This window comes from Rhinolophus ferrumequinum, chromosome 9 (genome assembly GCF_004115265.2).
Source record: "Rhinolophus ferrumequinum isolate MPI-CBG mRhiFer1 chromosome 9, mRhiFer1_v1.p, whole genome shotgun sequence".
Classification (NCBI taxonomy): domain Eukaryota; kingdom Metazoa; phylum Chordata; class Mammalia; order Chiroptera; family Rhinolophidae; genus Rhinolophus; species Rhinolophus ferrumequinum.
The window spans coordinates 25,175,891-25,196,131 of NC_046292.1; the positions used below are offsets into that span (position 1 = coordinate 25,175,891).

The 20,241-nt window shown below is 38.7% G+C and overlaps 1 protein-coding gene across 2 annotated transcripts in view; it reads left to right on the forward strand.

Moving 5' to 3' along the window:
• Nucleotides 1-20,241, forward strand: part of THRAP3 (thyroid hormone receptor associated protein 3) — a 65,222-nt gene that overhangs the window by 16,131 nt on the left and 28,850 nt on the right. The window contains exons 2-3 of one of the 2 annotated variants that reach the window (XM_033113707.1): nucleotides 7,157-7,257; nucleotides 16,747-16,920. The gene's annotated coding sequence lies outside the window, so the exon portion shown is untranslated. The remainder of the gene's footprint in view (nucleotides 1-7,156; nucleotides 7,258-16,746; nucleotides 16,921-20,241) is intronic. The other variant, XM_033113705.1, reaches the window with a different exon arrangement.

The window sequence follows — 20,241 nt, forward strand, 5'->3', positions numbered from 1 at the left end:
TAAAGTAATTTAACATTACTTGTGATTGAAACAATGTTAAAATTAATTTGCTGCAGTATGTTTCCCAAAGCATTTTGCCTTGTAATTTTTGATTGAATTCATTAAGAAACGCCAAGTCTGCAGGAAAAGCTAATTTCCAAAGCCATTCAGTATTCAATAATAGTGTTTAATAGTGCGTCCTCTTGTTCAGAAAATTTCCAGATTCAGCCCTGAGCTTAAAAAAAAAAGTCACAATAAAATTTTATCACTGCCGAGCCATTGAACTATTGTTTGGTAGGCAGGTGAGGACTCACTTTCTATTTTTGACAAAAGTTCACAGAACTGACAATGGTTAAGTCTACAAAAGTAAATTGAGAGCAAATGAAAGTCACTCTTGAAAATACTGGCTCAATAACACGTGATAGTTTAAAATTTTGGGGGGGGCCTGGACTGGTGGCTCAGGTGGTTGGAGCGCCGTGCCCCTAACACCGAGGTAGCGGGTTTGATTCCCACATGGGCCAGTGAGCTGCGCCCTCTACAGCCAAGATTGTGAACAACGGTTCTCCCTGGAGCTGGGCTGCCCTGAGCAGCTGGAGGTGGGTGTGGGCTGCTGTGTGCTGCCGTGGGCTACCGTGTGCTGCCCTGAGCGGCCGGTGGCCAGCGTGTGAGCGGCTGGCAGCTGGCGTTGAGCTGCTGTGAGTGGCTGACCGGCGACCAGCTTCCTCAGCGGAGAGGACTGCAAGGTCATAATGCCAGCATGGGCCAGGGAGCTGGGTCCTACACAACTAGACTGAAAAACAACGGTTTGAACCGGAGTGAGGGGCGGAGGCGGAAGAAGGGGCAAAAAATAAAATCATAAAATAAAATGATGTTTAAAAAAAATTTTTTTTTTTTGCGGAGCACCTGCTGGTGAAAATAGGGAATAATCATATGCTTTAAACACTTGACATTTTCACAAGCTTTGTAAATTGGTCCAACTAAGCCCTTTCTTCACCACACACATTTTTAGCACAGTCATTTTGTGACACCTATTATCAGATTCAAGTTCAGGCTGTATTGAATTAGTGTTCTTTCAACTTTGAAAAAAATTCTCTGTAGTTCCATACAGATTATTCACCCAGGCTAACTCTTCAGTCACTTCAAACTTGGCCTGGACTTCTCCAATAAACAATGAGCAAGATCAGTAATAGCTGTTGAATCATCAAACGCCAAGGAACACCACTCAAAATCATTTGCCTTTTTTTTTTAGACAGATGCTTTATTTGAACAGTTTCAGATCTACAGAAAATCAGGAAATAGTACATGTATGCATTTTCCCTGTTAACATCTTATGTTAGTATGGTACATTGGTCATAACTAATGAACCAATATCAATACATTTTTTTTAGTTCAGATGTACAAAACAAATTGATTAGACATTTAAATCCCTCACAAAATAGTAATCCCAACAAGTCTACTACCCCTCTGACACCGTACATCGCCATTCCAATACCAATGACTGTTTCCTATGCTGTACTATTGATAAATTCTTAACTAAAATCCATGTCTTATATTCAGATTTCCTTAGTTTCTACCTAATGTCCTTTTTTTGTTCCAGGATCCCATTTAAGACAACACATTTAGTTGTCATGTCTCCTTAGGCTCCTCTTGGCTGTGACAGCTTCTCAGGCTTTTCTTGTTTTTGGTGACATTGACAGTTTTGAGGAGTGCTGGTTAGGTATTTTGTAGAATCTTCTTCAGTTGGGTTTGTCTGATAGTTTTCTAATGATTAGACTGGTGTTACTGATTTGGGGGAGAAAGATCACAGAGGTAAAGTACCATTTTCATCACATATGAAGGAAGACATGCTGTCATTGTGACTCACTGTTGTCATTAACCTTGATCATCTGGCTGAGTTGCTCCAACGCAGGTTACTCCCTCCTGTTCCCCTCCATCCAGTACTTTGTGGAAGGAAATCCCTTGAAGTGCAGAATTATGTTCCACCTCCTGGGGGGAGAGTGTATACATAAATTATTTGGAATTCTGTGTGGGAGCTTGGTCTCTTCACCCATTTATTTATTCCATCATTTGGGTCTATTAATATGGACTCATGGATATTTTACACTTTGAGTTACAATCTGGTACTACTTTATTTTGTTCATATTTTTCCGAATTTGGCTATGGCTGTTGATACCTTTTTTAAAAAAAAAATTGGGGAACAGTGTATTTCTCCAGGGCCCATCAGCTCCAAGTCGTTGTCCTTCAATCTAGTTGTGGAAGGCGCAGCTCAGCTCCAAGTCCAGTCGCCGTTTTCAATCTTAGTTGCAGGGGGCGCAGCCCACCATCCCATGCGGGAATTGAACCAGCAACCCTGTTGTTGAGAGCTCGCGCTCCTACCAACTGAACCATCCGGCCGCCCCTCCGGAAGCTCAGTGGCAGCTCGTTGTCTTCAGTCTAGTTGTGGAGGGCGCAGCTCACTGGTCCATGTGGGAATCGAACCAGCAATCCTAACCAACTGAGCCATCCGGCCGCCCCTGGGAGCTCTTTCAGTTGGACAGGAGTGTCCTTTTGACAAACCCCAATGAAGATTGTGGCTTCCTTTTTTTTTAAAGCACTTCTTTACTTTGTGGCCCTTCAAGATACTCCAACCTCATCCTGTGTATTCCTTGCCCCAGCCCTAGAACTAGCCATTTTCCCAAGGAGCCCCGGTTTCTTTTATTGGAAAGGGGTATTAGAAATCAAGATCTGGGTTCTAAGTGTACTCGTTGCTACTGGAATGTTATTGCTTCTAGGTCTTAGCCAACTGAGCAAGGAAATGTGTGTATACTAACATGTGTTCCATATACCTAAAGAATATATGTGTGTACACATACAGGAAATGTGTATATAAACACATTCTGTGTACTTATAGAAATATCTTTGAATAGTTCTGATATTTCTGTGTGTCCATTTGTATCTATATTAAGCTAAATATGAGTTCATAATGGTATCTCTAACTAATGCAGTTCCATGTCAATGATTTCTAACTTTTTCCTCTTTCTTGTCTGTAACCTCCCACTGTCTCCCAACAGTGAGAAACGTGGTTCTCACCATCTGCCATCTATTTACTTATTAATTCCAGTATACACATATAGTGGTTTCAGAATCATTAACCCAAACGCCCACGGGAAACAACTCTTATCAACTAGAATGCAGTGGTTTTGTGCAGTTTCTTTTCCGTTTATTCTTCCCTATTCCACTCATTCCCACAGTCACGTAGGTCAGCACCTTTCCCCTCCACCTGCTGTATTTTTTAATTGACTGCTGATGTTGCTCCCATTGTGCCTGATTCGAAAGCGAAAAGGCTAATAGTCTTAAGTTCATTTTCTCTGGACACATTTCTTTGGCTGCTGTAGTCAAACACGGTTTAATTAGCCTACTATAAATAACAAAGTAATTTATTAATAGTTTAGCAATGTAGTAATAACAGCTTTCCTTGTTACGCTAACAAATGAACCTCTCAGGAATTTACTTTGGTTTTAGCCTCATTTTTATTTTTTGCGAAGATTTTCTGTGTTGTTTTAAACTTTCTAATAGTTGGATTCTGTGAGTTGGGACTATTGTGATGAGTGCTTAGTTTAGCAATGTTGACATGTTGTATCCCTGGCACAGCTATGGTGTTATTTCATAATAAATTGCTTTACCGTCTAGTTCGATAATAAAATGGTCCACACGCCACATTGTGCCTTAAATGGGTAACAAAGTCTACTTTTCTTGTTTTGACATAATGGATATGCACTGGTAATTTAAAAATAATAAAATGTGATGCGATGGAATGTATGGTAGTTGAAATGTTGTTGAGTTATAACTTCACTGCAAAGTGGTGAGATCACTGCATGCAACCTCTGTTCCAACTACTCAGCTTTGCTGCTGTAGTGTGAAAGCAGCTATCTGTAAAATAACGAACGTGGTGGTGTTCCATTAAAACTATTCATAGATGTTGAAATTGGAATTTAATAGAATTTTTTACACGTCATGAAATACTCTTGAATTTTTTTCAACCATTTAAAAATGCAGAACCCATTATTATCTCATGGGTGGTACAGAAACAGGTTGGGCTAAATTTGGCCTGTGTGCCATCATTTGCTGACCTCCCCAGTGTAGAGAAGGTCTTGTCTACGCGACCCTTTGGGAAGTATCTGTCTTTCTCTCCAAGGCCATTTATAGTAATTCCACAGTGTTGGGTTCAATCTTGGTTCCTGCTGATAACGGGGAAGCTACATGGAGCAGACATTGCAGTTCTCTTTGGTAAAACGTTAAAAGTTTATTTACTCAGGTGTCATAATCTTACCAATTCCTGATTTTTTTCAGTGGGGATTGGCTAAGATTAAATTTTGTTATTGATTGGCTCCTTTGGGTTAACTTGTAGAAGACACTGTCTTCTTGTTTACTTTTCTTGGTGTCATGTTTTTGAAGATAGAACACATTAGTTCGTGAATATTTATAAAAGCACGTTATGCCTGGTGGCTTAAAGGACTGGCTTTGACCTCAGTTCGTAAGAGCAAGCAAGGTCATCCTCGTGTTTCCTTATGTTCTGCATCTCAAAAAATTAGCAGGGGTGCCTGAGATGAGATAAAAAAATTTCAGTCTTTTTCATCCGTAGGAGGTACAAATATTATGGCCCTAGAATATTCATGTTCACTATTTGTTTTGGTTTAGGAACTGTGTTACGGAAGGTCTAGTAGCATATAGGACTTTGGAGTATTCTGAGCTACACACTGGTCTAAGCTACTGTCGTCCTTGACCTGGGTTATTGTAAGCAATATCTACAAGTTTCTTCTGCTCTTGCTCCACTAAAGTCTGTTCTTCATTCAGCAGCCAAAATGATCCTTTTGAAACATAATTCTGGTCACATTACGCCTTTGCTCAAAACACTCCAGTGGCTGCCCACATTACCCAGAGGAAAACTAGAGCCCTTACGATGACTTGCAAGTCCCTATCCATTCACTCATATCTCTGACCTGGTGTTCCAACTGCTCCCTGGCAACTTTCTGCATTGCAGCCACACTTTTCCTCCCTCAGATATGCTAAGCATGTTCCCTCCCCAGGGTCTTTGCACTTGCCGTTTTTTGTTTGGTTCCCTCTGCCTTCAGTTAAGGCACATCATACTCTTCAAGTCTGCTCATTTGTCTCACGAGAGAGGTCTTCCCTGGTAACTTTATATAAAATTGTAACTCTTATTCATCCATGTACCCCCACCTACCCCCTAGAATGTAAGCTCCAGGAATGGAGAGATTTTTAAATTGTTGAATCTCCATTGCCTAGAATAGAGCCTGGCATTGTAGTAGGCACTTAAGCGGACAATTAGAAGGGAAACTGTAGAAGGGGAAAAAGTATCTGACTAAGGGAGGTTCAGGTATCTGACTAAGGGAGGTTCAGGAGACAGGCCAAAACGTATGCCTATGACTGTCCAGGTGACACAGGTAGGACAGTTTGCGGTTGTGGTGTATAGACTGGTGGTGGGGGTGACTCAGGGCTTCAGGTGTCTCCTTACTGTCACAGAATAACTAAGGGCCAGAGACTCAGGTCTGCTTCTCCACCCATTGTGATGTGGAAAATTGAAGACTTGTTGGGATGATAAAACTCACCAACATCCACGAAGAGGTTAATAAATAGGAAAGAAACAGGATGGGGTAGTAAAATGGAAGCCTGTGTGTTTGTTGTCTGGTTAGAATTTTAAGAATGGATGTATTGGAATAGTCCTTTTTAAATTCAGTGAGTTTTAGAGTAAGGTTTTCGATCCTGTAGCAGTCATTGCGCTTTTCCTCAGACTGGTTGGTGTGAGCGCTTGTACCCAGTTAGAAATAGGGAAAGAAGTTTTGGCTGATGTAACCTAGAATAACCTGCAAGAATATGTGCACAAGTCGTTTGAAGCAATGAGGTTTTGAAAGTGCTGTGTTTTTACCATTTATCAACTAAGTAAATATAGATCAACATTACCATTAATTGGGTAAAAGTTTTGAAAACTGACTTCATCTGGATAAAAGTCTTACCTTAGTAGCTTTAAGAGTAAGTTTTTGTTGGCTTGTTTGAAGAGTAGGTTTTTGTTGCCTGTTTGTAATGTTAATGGCCTGATTACCTTTGGTGTAGGTCAGGAGTTTATTGCTTGAGTAATCCATTTATTCAGCAGACACATATCACTGTCAGGGACATTGACCTATGAACAGATTGAATGAGATGAGTGTAAGGAGAGACGAGTAGGGTAACAGAGATGCAGTCCCTGACTCTGGGAGAGACGGCTTGCCGGAGGAGGAGACCCTCAGAGGAATGCGGAGGAGTTTGGTGTGAGGGGAGGAGGCTTTCTAGGCTGAGCCTTCCTCATGTGCCAAGAGAGCATAGTTTACATTCCTTTCTTTCCTGGCTAAGTAGGCAAGGGTTAAGCTATGTGTGAGCCACAGGTTTCAGAAAAACCTTGACAGAGTGAATGCTGAGTAAGTGAAAAGAAAAGATTAACGTCAAGCCTGCATGGATGCCTTCCTTCTTTATTAGTAATGTGAATGAACCGTGAAGCTTTATTAATAAGCCAGAAGTGAGGACATTAACTATGTACAGGAGCTCGTTGGTTTTGGAACTTTGTTTTCTTATTTGTTTTGGTAACACTCTACATAACTATTGTATGACCATGTTAGTAATGTTTAGATCTGAGAATATTTAAAACACTGGATCAGAAGGGTATGTGTGTGTGTGTACGTCTACGTACTTTGAGGGATGAAGATGGGGAGTTATTTTAACTTGAAATGTATTTGTTAAATTTAGTTCAGCATACCTCGGTTATTTTTTTGTTGTTTCACAGATATCTAATTCTTCTGAAGTAATTCTCCAGGTTGAATGATGAAGTTTGTGAATTAGTCTTGCACGATACAAGCCGTAGCACCTGAAATGTTGCCAGTGAAAGTATCAGGGTACTCAAGAGGAAGGTTTTAGTTTTTTATGCTGCAGCCTTACCAGAGGAAGTTGGATGGATAAAAACGTGTGTGAGAGACAGACAGACAGAGACTTTTAGGCTAGTATACTTTGAGAGAGAAGCTTGTGCCCGCTTGGAGTGAAGTTGAGGACTAGAGTAGAGTTTTTGCTTATCGATTTTAAGTATCAGTATTTCAAGATGCAATCTGCAAGGGTTGGGTAGCTATTTATCACTGTTTGTTTTCCTCATTTCCAGAATTGTATCCTGCCTGTAAACTGGAGACGCCAGCGGCGCTGCCAGTCCTCCTTTGAGGTAGTGTCTGTCTGGGATCTGGTGCAAGTCGAATTGCTCATAAGGTAAATGCATGGTGGTAAAAGGAACTAATAACTTCACTGACTTACAAAACCAATCTTACATTGACTTATTTATTGGTAAAATTCCTTGATGGAAGTTCTGGGTTCTTATTAAAGCAGTATTTGTTTTTCAGTTTAACAAACTGATATAAGATGACAAAGTAGCATTGCTCTCTTCTCTGATTCCTTTCTAAGTTGTAGAATCAGCAGTTACTTTTTATTTTAACTTTTGAGTTCTTTAATAACACATGTTTATTCATTTGGAAATACTGAAAAAGGTCATCTATAAACTTGACCTACGTATAATGTTAATATTTTGGTGAATAGTCTGTTTATGCATATGTTACTTGGATATGTGTATTTAATCAAAATTGGGGCTGTACTTGCTTGTCACCTGGTTCTTGTTAACAAGAACAAGGTTTTCTCTGCATTTTTAAATGACTCATGGCATTTCATTATGGATATGCATATAATTTATCTAGTTCCTTTTTGGTAGACATTTAGGCTTTTCTCTCATTTTTCCCTGTCTTAGATAACTATGTAGTGGACATGAATAAATGCACGTACACATTTGACTTTTTCCCATAGTACATTTTCTTTTCTTTAAAAAGTATCTTATAAATGTATTTGCACTTTTTATTTTATTTTATTAATACATGTACAAAACTCCTATGCATAGATACATCAGACCATCAGCTCCACCGAGATTTTTATGAAAAACATCAGTCCCTGTCTGCCCCCTTTCTAGTCCCTAGAAGCAATCATTTCCAACTCTTTACTCTTTCTTTTGGTATTACATTTAAATACAATCTTATTTTGCTACTTACTGATTTTCCAGTTTTTGGTATTTATTAACTTCCCACCTCAGATAGTAGCAGTTTTCTGGAAGAATTCCGCGACACCTCACACATCCACATTTGTTGTCACTCTGGTTATAATGTAATTTTGGTTAGATCAGCATTCACTGTTGATGATATTACGGTTATGTATAGCTTATTCACAGCCAAATCATGTTACATGCTATAGTTAATTTTCTTGTACAACTTTTTGTCTTCTCCATTGATATCTTTTTTTTAAATCTCTTTTGCGTAGTTTCTATATTTTTATCAGTAATTCCTCTCTAAACGCTACCCAGAAGTGTAAATCTTCCTCAAGCATTTTAGCTAGATTATGAATTTTATCTTGTGGAGATACCTTCTGATCTGCTTTGTCCCGACGTGTGCTCGAGGTAGCTGCCCAGCTGCCATACCTGCCATCCCACCATCATCAACATCATCATGATTTTTCCTTCCTCTCTCGTACTGGATCCCATTATCTTTTCCTGTGTCTTTCTTGATTTATCTCTTGTTTTGGAGGAGCACCTTTCTCCATTAACTTCCTGAAAAAAGGCTATACAAGAAGTAAAATTTTTAGACGTGCATATCTAAAAATGCCTTTATTCTGCCGGCACATTGGTCATTAGTTTGGCGGGGTATAGAATTCTAGTTTGGAAATAATTTTGTTTTATAATTTTGAAGATACTGCTCTATTGCCTTTTGGCTTTCAGTGTTGTTGAGAAGTCAGTTACATTGCATATAACCTGTTTGTAATCTATGGGACTTTAAAACTTCTTTTTCCCAATGTTATGAAATTTCATAATGATGTTCTTGATTTGACTGTTTTCATCCAATGTGGTGGCCATGACCACTCAGTGGACTGAAACTTATGTTCCTCAGTTTGGGAAGTTTTCTAGAATTACATCATTGATTCCCCCCGCCCCCCCTTTATTTACTCTCTTTCTGGAATTATTTGGATCTTGGATCTTTTGGACTGATCATGCACATTTATCTTTTGTTTTTGCTGTTTCTTTCTCTGTGTTTTTGTTCTACTTTCTGGAGGATTTCCTTGGCTATGTTTTCTAACTTTTGTTGTCTTCACTTGTGTTCATCTATCTATATCTATCTATCTAGCTGTCTAGATTTTATATATATTTATATATGTGTGTGTGTATATATATATATATATATTTCATATTCAGCAAGAGTTTTGTTTAATCCTAGTTTTTCATACAACTCTAAATAACCTCAGTCCCTACAAGACATAGCCATGCCCTTCATACATTTGCAGAAACTTGTACCTTCTACAGCTGCAAGGACAAACTGGCAATAGTTGGTTCTTTATATTTTCCCATTTGAGTCAGGGAGTCCGATTGCAATAAATTACAAACCACTTCCCACCTCTCCTGAAGGCTTTTCAATTTGCTAACATCATGGATGATAAGATTTATTTTATTCTGGTAAGAACATTTAAGATGAGATTTACCATCTTAACAGATTTTTAAGTGTACAATACATCGGTGACTGTAAATACCATGTTGTGCACTGAATCGGTAAGCTTACTCCTCTTATTTACCTGAAACTTGGTGCACACTGACTACTAACTGACCGTTTCTCCCTCCCCTTGCTCCATGATAACACTATTCCACTCTTTGAATCTGTGAGTTTGTCTCGTATTTTAGATACCTCATATAAATGGAATCACGCGCTATTTGTCTTTCTGTGGCTGGCGTATTTCACTTAGCATAATGTCTTCGAGGTTCATCCATGTTGTCACATACTGCAGAATTCTTTTTTAAGGCTGAGTAGTCCATTGTATGTGTGTGTATACCACATTTTCTTTATTAATTCATCTTTGATGGACATTTAGGTCCTTTACACATCTTGGCTATTGTGAATGGACTGCAGTGAAGATGGGGTTCTAATATTTCTTCAGGATCCTGATTTCAGTTCTTTTGGATAAATACCTAGAAGTGGAATTGCTCAATATGTGTTCTTACATTTTTAATTTTCAAGAGCTCCCTTTTGTTCTCTGAATGAAGCAGAGAAGTGAAATAGCATAGTATTTAGGATTGTGGACAGTTTCCTCATATGTAAAATGGGGGTAATAATGAATAGTATCTACCTCATAGCAGTGTTGTAAGTTAAGTGAATTAATATGCACAAAGCACCTAGAGAAGTGCCCAGCTATGCTGCTGCCATTATTATTATTATTATCATTATTATCATTATTATTGCATCCCAGTCCTTTTGTGGTAGATACAATATCTTTTATCTCTGAGAAAATTAGTGATAATCTTTTTAATAGGTTTAGACAGGCCTAACAAGTAGACACTAATATTTTTTTTTAATGGCTTGCTTTTTTACATTTCTTTAACTGGAATTTTATTTCTGTTTATGGTAAGAAGATGGAATCTAACTTTGTGTACCACGTTGTTAATCAGTTGTCCCATCTATTGATTTATCATTTTTCCTAATGATTTGAAAGTATTATAGGGTATATTTCTAAACTTTGTATTTTGTTCCATTTATCTGTCTAACCTTGTGTTAATAATGCTGTGTTTTTAGTATTGTAGCCTTATTCATCTTAAATACTTAGTAATGCAAGCCTTCCCTCTCCAGCCTCAGCAAACAAAATATAGTTATTTTCATAGTTTTTTTTTTTTTAATCCATATGGAAATAACGGCAGTTCTTCTAGAGACTTAAGTATTGGAAATTAAAAAATAAAGACTAGAAGGACATGTACATAGGAAGCCAGTTGGCATAATTTTTTAAACTAAGATTCTTTGTCTTTTAAGGCTGCTTTTCATGTGTTTTTTTGATCCATTCAGTTAGCAGGCACTGGAGGGCTTATTACCGTGCCTGCTGGCTGTTCTAGGGAAAGCAGCCATGAGCAAGACAAACAGGAGCCCTGTTCTTGGGCGCTGACTTTCTGGTTTGGGGAGGCAAATAAGATCATTTCAGATTTTCCTAAGTGTTAGGAAAGAAATAGGAGCACAAGATAACTTCTTGGGGGTGGGGGAGCAGTGAGTTTTCCTGAGATAATATACTAAAGGAAGACCTTTTCAAGTAGGTGATGAGCTGAGCTCTGAAGGATGAGCAAGGAACCAGTCATGCTTGCTTGAAACTGTAGCAGAATGTGTATGTGGAGACAATGGCAAGTGTAAAGGTGCTGAGACCATAAATGCTTGGCTTGTTCAGGGAGCGGAAAGAAGGCTGTTTTTGGCTTAGGGAGAGTGGTCGAAAGGGGAGATGGTGGTTTGAGATAATGTTGGAGAAGAAGGCAGGGGCCAGATCATTGAGAATTTTGAAACTATGGCGAGCCAGAGCTTTAATTGTAAATATGAGTTTAGTTTTGTTCCTTTTTTAAAGGGCCAAATACATAAGATGTCCTAGGAAATAATTAGACCTATTTCTGTAGTAGGTTGTATGCTGTTCTGAAGGAAATCCCAGAGCTGAGCCGCACTGACCACATGTATCTGAACTAAGTTCTGGTTGAGTGTTGGATCTCCCCGGGTTTGAGGTAGTTGAGTTGTCTTCAAATTTAGATAGCTTTCAATAATGCCTTCATCATTTTATTTTTATTCTCCCCCCCCCCCCGGCCTTTGGTTGGTCCTCATGGCAGCTGCTGGCCACTCACACGCTGGCCACCAGCCACTCACGGCAGCACACAGTAGCCCATGGCAGCACATAGCAGCCCACAGCAGCTCACCCTGGCTGCTGGCCACGCCACTCACAGCAGCACAAGGTAGCCGGTGGCAACTTAGCTGTCCTCCAGCTGCTTACTGCGTCCCAGCTCCAGGGAGAGCTGTTGTTCACCATCTTAGCTGTAGAGGGCGCAGCTCACTGGACCATGTGGGAATCGAACCGGCAACCTTGGTGTTAGGAGCACGGCGCTCCAGCCACCTGAGCCACTGGGCAGGCTCAGTTAATTCATTTTAAATGGAAGCAACAGATTGGGTTCTTTTTTGTTTCCTTTGTAGACTCAAGTGACTGGTAAGATCCAAAACGATAGCAGATCTTGAAATCATTTTTTGGTTTCTTAGGTAGAGTTGTGTGTGTATTTAAGACATTCTTTTCCCCTCTTCCCAACTTACCTGGTTAAGTACAGATGCAGATGTACATGGTGAAGTAAGATGTAAATAGAAAGACATCACGTAGCTAACAGGATAGTCTTAGTGGATAGAAACTAGAAACTGCAAAAATAAATGACAAATTTAAAAGTGACGAAATAATTTTGGGTCAAGTTCAAAACTTGAACAATTGAAAAGACATAATCGGGGTTGGGTGTGGGATATGAGGGTAAGGGGGATCAAATACATGGTGATGGAAGGAGAACTGACTCTGGGTGGTGAACACACAATGGAATTTATAGATGATGTAATAGAATTTTACACCTGAATCTATGTAATTTCACTAACAATTGTCACCCCAATAAATTAAAAAAGAAAAGACGTACTCATTGTTATCTTTTAGGATAGCACCGTCCAAGCGAAGTGGTGTGAACCACACGTAATTAAATTTTCTAGCAGCCACATTAAAAAAAATAAAAAGCAGATGAAATTAATTTTAATGATTTATGTAACTTAATATATCCAACACATTCTCCTTTCAACATGTGATTAATATAAAAATAGTTAAAGGGCCGGCCCGGTAGCTCAGGCGGTTAGAGCTCCATGCTCCTAACTCCGAAGGCTGCTGGTTCGATTCCCACATGGTCCAGTGGGCTCTCAACCACAAGGTTGCCAGTTCAATTCCTCGAGTTCCCCAAGGGATGGTGGGCTCCCCCCCTGCAACGAATATTGAACACGGCACCTTGAGCTGAGCTGCTGCTGAGCTCCCGGATGGCTCAGTTGGTTGGAGCGTGTCCTCTCAACCACAAGGTTGCCGGTTTGACTCCCGCAAGGGAGGGTGGGCCCTGCGACCCCTGCAACTAGCAACGGCAACTGGCCCTGGAGCTGAGCTGCGCCCTCCACAACTAAGACTGAAAGGTCAACAACTTGAAGCTGAACGGCACCCTCCACAACTAAGATTGAAAGGACAACAACTTGACTTGGAAAAAAGTCCTGGAAGTACACACTGTTCCCCAATAAAGTCCTGTTCCCCTTCCCCAATAAAATCTTGAAAAAATAAATAGTTAAGATATTTTACATTCTGAGTTTTGTACTAAGTCTTCAAAATCCTGTAGTACTTATTTTATATCTATAGCTCATCTCACTTCAGACCAGCCGTATTTTAAGAGCTCAGTAGCCACATGTGTATTGGACGGTGCAGCTCCAAGAGCTCATACTTCTGAAGGAATAGATAAATTAACATGATTTAGTTATTGAATGATTACCTTCCCATATTCCAAACTCAAAGCCGTGATAGATTAACATACGAAATAAACTCCAACACAAATACTTTTTCCCCTCTAAACCTGTGTGTGATAGACTTGTTTGAGGAAGATGATTTGATCTTATAAAAGACCAGTGTCTATCAAACATGTCAAACAACTTATTTCTCATAAAGTTGTAAACAAGCTTTATGTAGAACTCCATGTAAACAGTGGATTTCTGTGCATCAGTGGTGGGAGGACTGTTTTACAAAGGGAGACCATAATCCTAGTCCTTGGAATCCGCGAAGAATAGCTATCAACCACTGGTTCTGAATCCCTTTCCAGGTTTTCTGAATAAGAATCTTAATTAATGGACTTTTTTAAAGCTCTGTAGGTGATTGCAATATGTACCACTAGTTCAGCCCAAAGTATTAGTAGTAATAATTTCATTTAAAAAAATAAGTAGTTGAGTGTCATGATTGGCTGTTTAGTTTTCAGAAAGGTTTGCCATAATGAGAGCTGGAAGGAAGCCATAGGCCATTAGTTAACATAGGCTATAGTGTCTTTATTAAGTTAGAAAAGCTAAGAGTTTCTCTTCAAAAAATGAGAACATATTCCCCGATGGTAACGCACACCCATTTAAAACAGGAACTAAAATTACTGTTCCCCTCCCCTAAGAATATAGGAGAAGAGCGTCTGGGGGGTGAGTTGAGATTATTTAAATTAATGCTATGTTGTTCATGCTAATGATGAAAGTTTAATTGCATGGATGATCCTGAGCTTAATAGACATCTATGGAGCAAATTCTCAGAAGATACAAGTTGCCTAAACTGGGGATATTGTGATGAACAAGTTCCAAATGAATGGCCCCCTCAGCTTGCTGTTGATTTTCTCTGCTAACATCTAGCAGCAAAGGGATTTGTTCTCTAAAGGTCATGGCTTTAGAATATGACCTACTCTTGCTTCTATATATCTCAGTGCAGCACATGCCAATTTAGCCATTAAAGGTAAAAAACACTTTATTGTTCTGTGTTGGAAGATCTGATTACTTATTACTAATAGCAAGAAAATGGAATCAGTGGTGAAGGCTGTTTGCTCAGAGAAGTTCCAACCTGGGGTTACTCTGGGGTTACAGCTAAATATAGCTTGTGGTGTGAACTCATCAGCCGTATGCCAGGCAGTTAACATAGACTTACTAATTTAAATTCCATGGCGATCACTTTTGGAAGATTGAGAGTATCTTATCCAGCTGAAGAATGGAGGAGCTAAGATTTGAACCCAGTTCTTTTTTGGTGTCAAAGCTATTACTGTTACTGATCCATTATTATAAAGTGACTCACATCAAGGATTCTGTCCATTTGGACATTTTAAATGGAGTATTTGCTTCAGCATATTCCCTCACTTACACCCACCTTTATGTCCATCTTGAAGTAGCGTTATGTTAAGGAAAACACTGAATGAAACCTGAATTCTAGTCCTCGCTCTGTTGCTTACTATGTGTTGGGATTATGGGTTCCCCTTTCATCCAGCAGGGATTTCCTAGTTATCTGTCTACCTTGGCATACTGAGATAGGAATACCATTACCTCTGTCTTTTTTTTAAATAAACTTTTTGTTTGAGAATAGTCTAAGATTTACAGAAAATTGCAAGGATAGTACAGAATTCCTGTATTAGTTTGCTACGGCTGCTGTAACTAAGTGCCACAGACTGGGTGGCTTATACAGCGGCAATTTATTGTCCCACAGATCTGGAGGCTAGAAATGAACAAAACAAGCTGTTGGCAGGATTGGTTCCTTCTGAGACCTCTGAGTTCCAGGCCTCTCTCCTTGGCTTATAGATGGTCGTCTTCTCCCTATGTCTCTTCACATTGTCTTCCCTCCACATATCTCTATGTCCAGATTTCCCCTTTATAGAAGGGCACCGGTCTTACATCTATATAAAGATCCTATCTCCAAATGACATCACACTCTGAGGTACTTGGGGTTAGGACTTCAACATTTAAATTTGGCGGGAGGGTGATACAGTTCAACCCACCACAATTCCTATATTCCCTGTGTCTAATTTCCCTTGTTATTAACATCTTCCATTAGTACGGTACATTCGTCACGATTAATGAGCCAGTATTAGTACATTATTATTAACTAAAGTGTTATCCCTATTTTTAACACACAAGAAAACTTCAAAGAGGTCATGTGACTTGGAAAAGTCTTACCTACTACTAGTGACCTCCTTTCTGACATTACTCTGGTGCAAGCAAAAGAAATCTTCCAAAGGCATGTTAACCTGAAGAGATAATAAATAAAAGATAATTTTCTTCCTATAATTACAACAGTACAGAGAACTTGTTCTTGTTTGCTGCATATAGCATAATGCATGTCACGAGTAAGTGTTCAATAAATTCTGATAGAATGAACAGAAGAATGCTCTTGGTATATTTGCTGGACCATGGTATTTTTGGAGAATATACTCACACCAATTTACCCAACTAACTATAAAATACAGAGATGGTGAAATTTGTTTTAATGAGAAAGTAAAATTATTTAAAAAATTGTGAAATTATTGTGTACTTACCTTTCTGGTAAGCACCTCATAGTGCAATGTCTTATTTGTGTTTGTAAAACTCAACCTACCACCTATCCTGAAATCTTCAACGTTGCATGTCCAGTATTTTATCCACATTTCACAAAAGAATAAACTGAAATCTACAGAGATTATTACTTTCTAAAAGTCCCCCAAAATTCCTGTCTCATTCCAAGTCACTTCCTTTTGCTGTGATGTTCTAGATAAACTGTGTACTTACCACATCAGAGTGCCAGAAACTAAGTTGAGTTTACACCTACATACTTGTTATTCCTTCAGAGTCCCTGTAGGAGACATAATTAATAATAAACGAAATTGGTGTGTAAAATATTTTGCATGTATTTTATTTTACTAGCTTTTTTCAAGCCGGTGACTTGAGACCTAAGTTCATTATTTGTATATATTTTTCAGATTTTTCCAAGTACTGGTTGATTAAATTATGTTGCTTTCTGTGAATATTGTGTAATAAATATGCTAACTGTTCTAAGACTTCCATATATTTTAATTTTGACTGTGGGAGAAAACAGCAGTTTGATTGAAAGAATGAATAAAGATATTTTCCAGCAAATGTTTGTCATTATGATCTTATTTAATATTTTATCTGGTACTAAAAAAATAAAGAAAAAAGCTTTATGAAACTGATTCCTGTGTGGAAATAAGGCTTGAAATAATTAGTGCCCCTCTGCATGCAAATGGAAAATACATACATTGAATTTTTTCTGCCTTTACAAGTTACTGAGAGGTAATGTGGTCTTGTTCCTTTATAAAATGAAACACAGAAGAGGTGGAGTTTGCCATGTCATTGGGACAAGAAACTAATTCACTCATTGAAGAGCTGGAAGGAAATGTGACCTCTTGCTGTCGCTGATAGAAAGAAGCTAGCAGCCGTGTCCTCACCCTGATAGGATTCTGTAGCAGAGCCCTGATTCATTCTGGGAACTCGTCTTTCCCAGGTGAGGTTGATGCTGCCTGAATTTGGTGTAGGTGGATTGCCCCAATCCAAGTGATGAAAATTTAAGTATAGTCAGAAGGTAAGTGGCCAAGTCCTTGGTCAGCTAATATCAACTTTCAGACAGATTGGCTAATTTTTATGAAGGAGTAGAATATGATAGGAGTCTTAAATGATTTCTTCTACAGTAAATTTCAGAGTGATGGGATGGGGGTGGAGGGCTGATTTCTTTTTTAAGAGCAAAAGTTTAACCCTTTTAATTCCATCTTTAGGATGTGACTGAAGTAAGGATGTGCAGACTTCTACGTTTTTTAATCAGTTATTTTAATTATGAAAAAATAGGCACAGAGAGGTAAAACACTTCCCCAAATAAGGGTTTTGGTTTTATTAGGGGTGTTAGTTTGGTTTTGGTAAATTTCTCTCATCTAAGGTGCTTGAACACTTGTTTAGTGCCAGCGCCAGTGGCAATGAAAAAGATCAGGTCTGCCTTTCCTCAGGGGTCTTGATATTTTGGAGTGGCAGGGTGGTGGTGGGAGAGAAGAAAGCAGCTTGCAGTAGCCAAAAAAGAGGCTAGAGCAACATCTGTTATTTTAGTTGATGACTGGTGCTTGGGTTTGAAAGGACAAACGTAAAGAAAATTCTGAGGTAGGATGGACTTCCTGTTAGACAGGAGTCCGTAGTCCCCTCCGCCACCCACAGAACACAGGGCAGCTGGTGGCTTTTGGAGATGAGCTCTGTCAGAATAGGTCTGAGCAGCCCAAAGCGGTCAAAGTGACAATACTATTAGAAAGGAATTATCCCTTTTCTTCAAGTTTGAAGTGACAGCAAAAGGTCATCACTGTTCTTTTTTTATTATACAGTTTTATATGAATTTTTTGAGATAGGTAACTAACAACGTTCCTGTTTGCTACCCAAAGAAATACTAAGGCTACAAAAGGGAGAACAGAGATAGACTTTTGGAGGACTTGGAATTGAACCTTTATGGATAAGAGCTGGCCCCGTGTTTCCCACATTGGCAGTATTCTGACCTAGGGAGAAAAGCTCTTTTATTATTATAAATAATCCATGTGGACTTTTATATCAGGTTTGCCATTCCTTAATTGCTGTACTTGTAAATGACTTCAGAGCTTACCCTCAGGGTAACTTCTTAATGCTCACTTCAGAAAAATTATCCATGTGTCTGGATAGCTATCATGAGGTGTTTTTTTTTTTTTTTTTAATATAGTGAAAACAATACACAGAGTTGGGCCTGTTGTTGCTGCAGTTACCCTGACATAAGAATCAACGGCCAGATACTGTTTCTCTTGGGGTGTGGGTTTTATAGCAGTTCCTTAACCTTCCCTTACTGAACACAGAGGACTCCCTGTGCTGAATTGTTTCTGTGAAGTTTGCCAAACTGGTTCCTGCTTGAATTCTCTTTCTAACCTAATAACAACTATTAGGAAGGACAGTTGAGAATTTGTTTTGTAAACAGGTCTGTTGTTAGCATAAATGAACTGAAATAGTGCTCTCATTAATAAAAGTTATTTTCAGGGAAATCGCTAGTAAGACTTGCATAAAAGCACATTGGTAAAAAATGACAATGTCAGATATTTCCCCAAATGCCAAACAAACCAGTTGAAGTGAGTTCACAATTTTTGCAGTGGATTTTGGACTCTGCAGAGTTGGAAGCTTTAGCTTTTTTGGTTTGCTGATTGAAAAATGTAGTCTATTAATATGTATTTCTCCCCTTATTTTCTCAGCTGTTAGGAAGTCTTCACACTTCTAAAAACAAGTTGATGAAACAGCCCACAATAGAATTGGTATTTTGGATTACTCATGTCCTATAATTAGGAGATAGTTTAATGTTGCACTTTGGAATTTGCTTTAAATGTCTTTGTACTTAAATTGGAGTGATTGTTACTTGCTAATAAATGATTCTCCTTTTAGACTTATTTACAGAGCACACATGGAGAAGCACATAGATGTGAGCCATTTGGGTCCCTTCATTGCGTGTTTGTGTTTTTTAATACAAGGATTCTCTGATATTTTTAGTGAAAGGGCATGGGAAAACAGCGGCAGAGACGCGTTCTATCCACCCAAACTTACTAGGATTTTGACCATGAAGAGAGCCCACCTGCAGAGTGGATGATTTTTGAAGCTGGATGATGGGTACACTGGGTTTCTATTCTTTTCTACTTTTGTGTGTGTTCGAATCAACACACATAATAACATTTTTAAAAAATAGAGCCCAGTTGGCTCTAAGGCTGGCCCTTCTTAACCTTCTTTAAAGTTATAAAACAGCAAAACAACTTCATTATAGTAAGGTTCCCTGAAATGGACTTGGAGTAATTAAAATGCAGTTTTATTTAGGATCATGTGGAAATTACTATTTTAGATTTTAAAAATATCTCAGAAGTAGGTAAATGTGTTGATTTCACATTGAAGACAGAAGAGTCAACAGCATTAACTATGAATGTCAGTAACTTTCTTTTAGAATAATATAGGGAGGTCATCTATGAAATCACTAGCTAAAAAAAATTGTATATAAGGTGAAAAGCAAGTGCTTTCATTCTATCTGCCGCATTTTGTGTCTTTCCCTTTTCCTTCCTTTCCATACCTTTCTTCCTGCTCTGCAGAGGTAACCACTGTTAACAGTTTGCTTTATGTGCTTATATACGTGTTTTATATGTACGTCTGTACCTACCTAGTACACATTTTTAAAGCGAGTTTTACCAAATTCCATGTAATTCAGTATTTAAAGTTTGAGAATTTTAGTACTAAGCTCCAGAATAATCTTGATTTTATAATATAGACAAGGGCAAGCCTTTTACTATATCTTTAAATTGTTTAAGCAATAAATAAAATTGTCATTCTTCCTAATGGACTCTATCTCCACCTTTAGGAAGGTGCTTCATGCACAAATGGGTATTCTTCTCTATAAATTTTAAGACCTCAGAATTGAAATTAGTGTTATATTTACTTAATTATTTAATAATTTGAGAGAGTCACTTAATAGAGTAAATACCAGAAATGTTGTCTCTTGTTTGATTTCTTCAGGGATATAGGTGGGGTGTGAAGCCTTGGCAAACTGTTAACCCTAGAGATATCCACAGCTGCTCTTGAGTCTATTTCCTTCTGTCCCTCCCTCTTACACAGGGAGGATAATCTCCAGAGAAAAGCGCAAAATAGTAAACATGCTTAATATTTCCCCTGAATTTTGCTTTCCTTCCCTTCACCAGCTGGAGGCAGAGGGCACACACCGGGCCTACTGCGGTGCCTGCAGTCCTTTAGGAATGCTGAATTTCCTTCTTCGTTAATTTTTGCATCTATCTATTCTTTATCT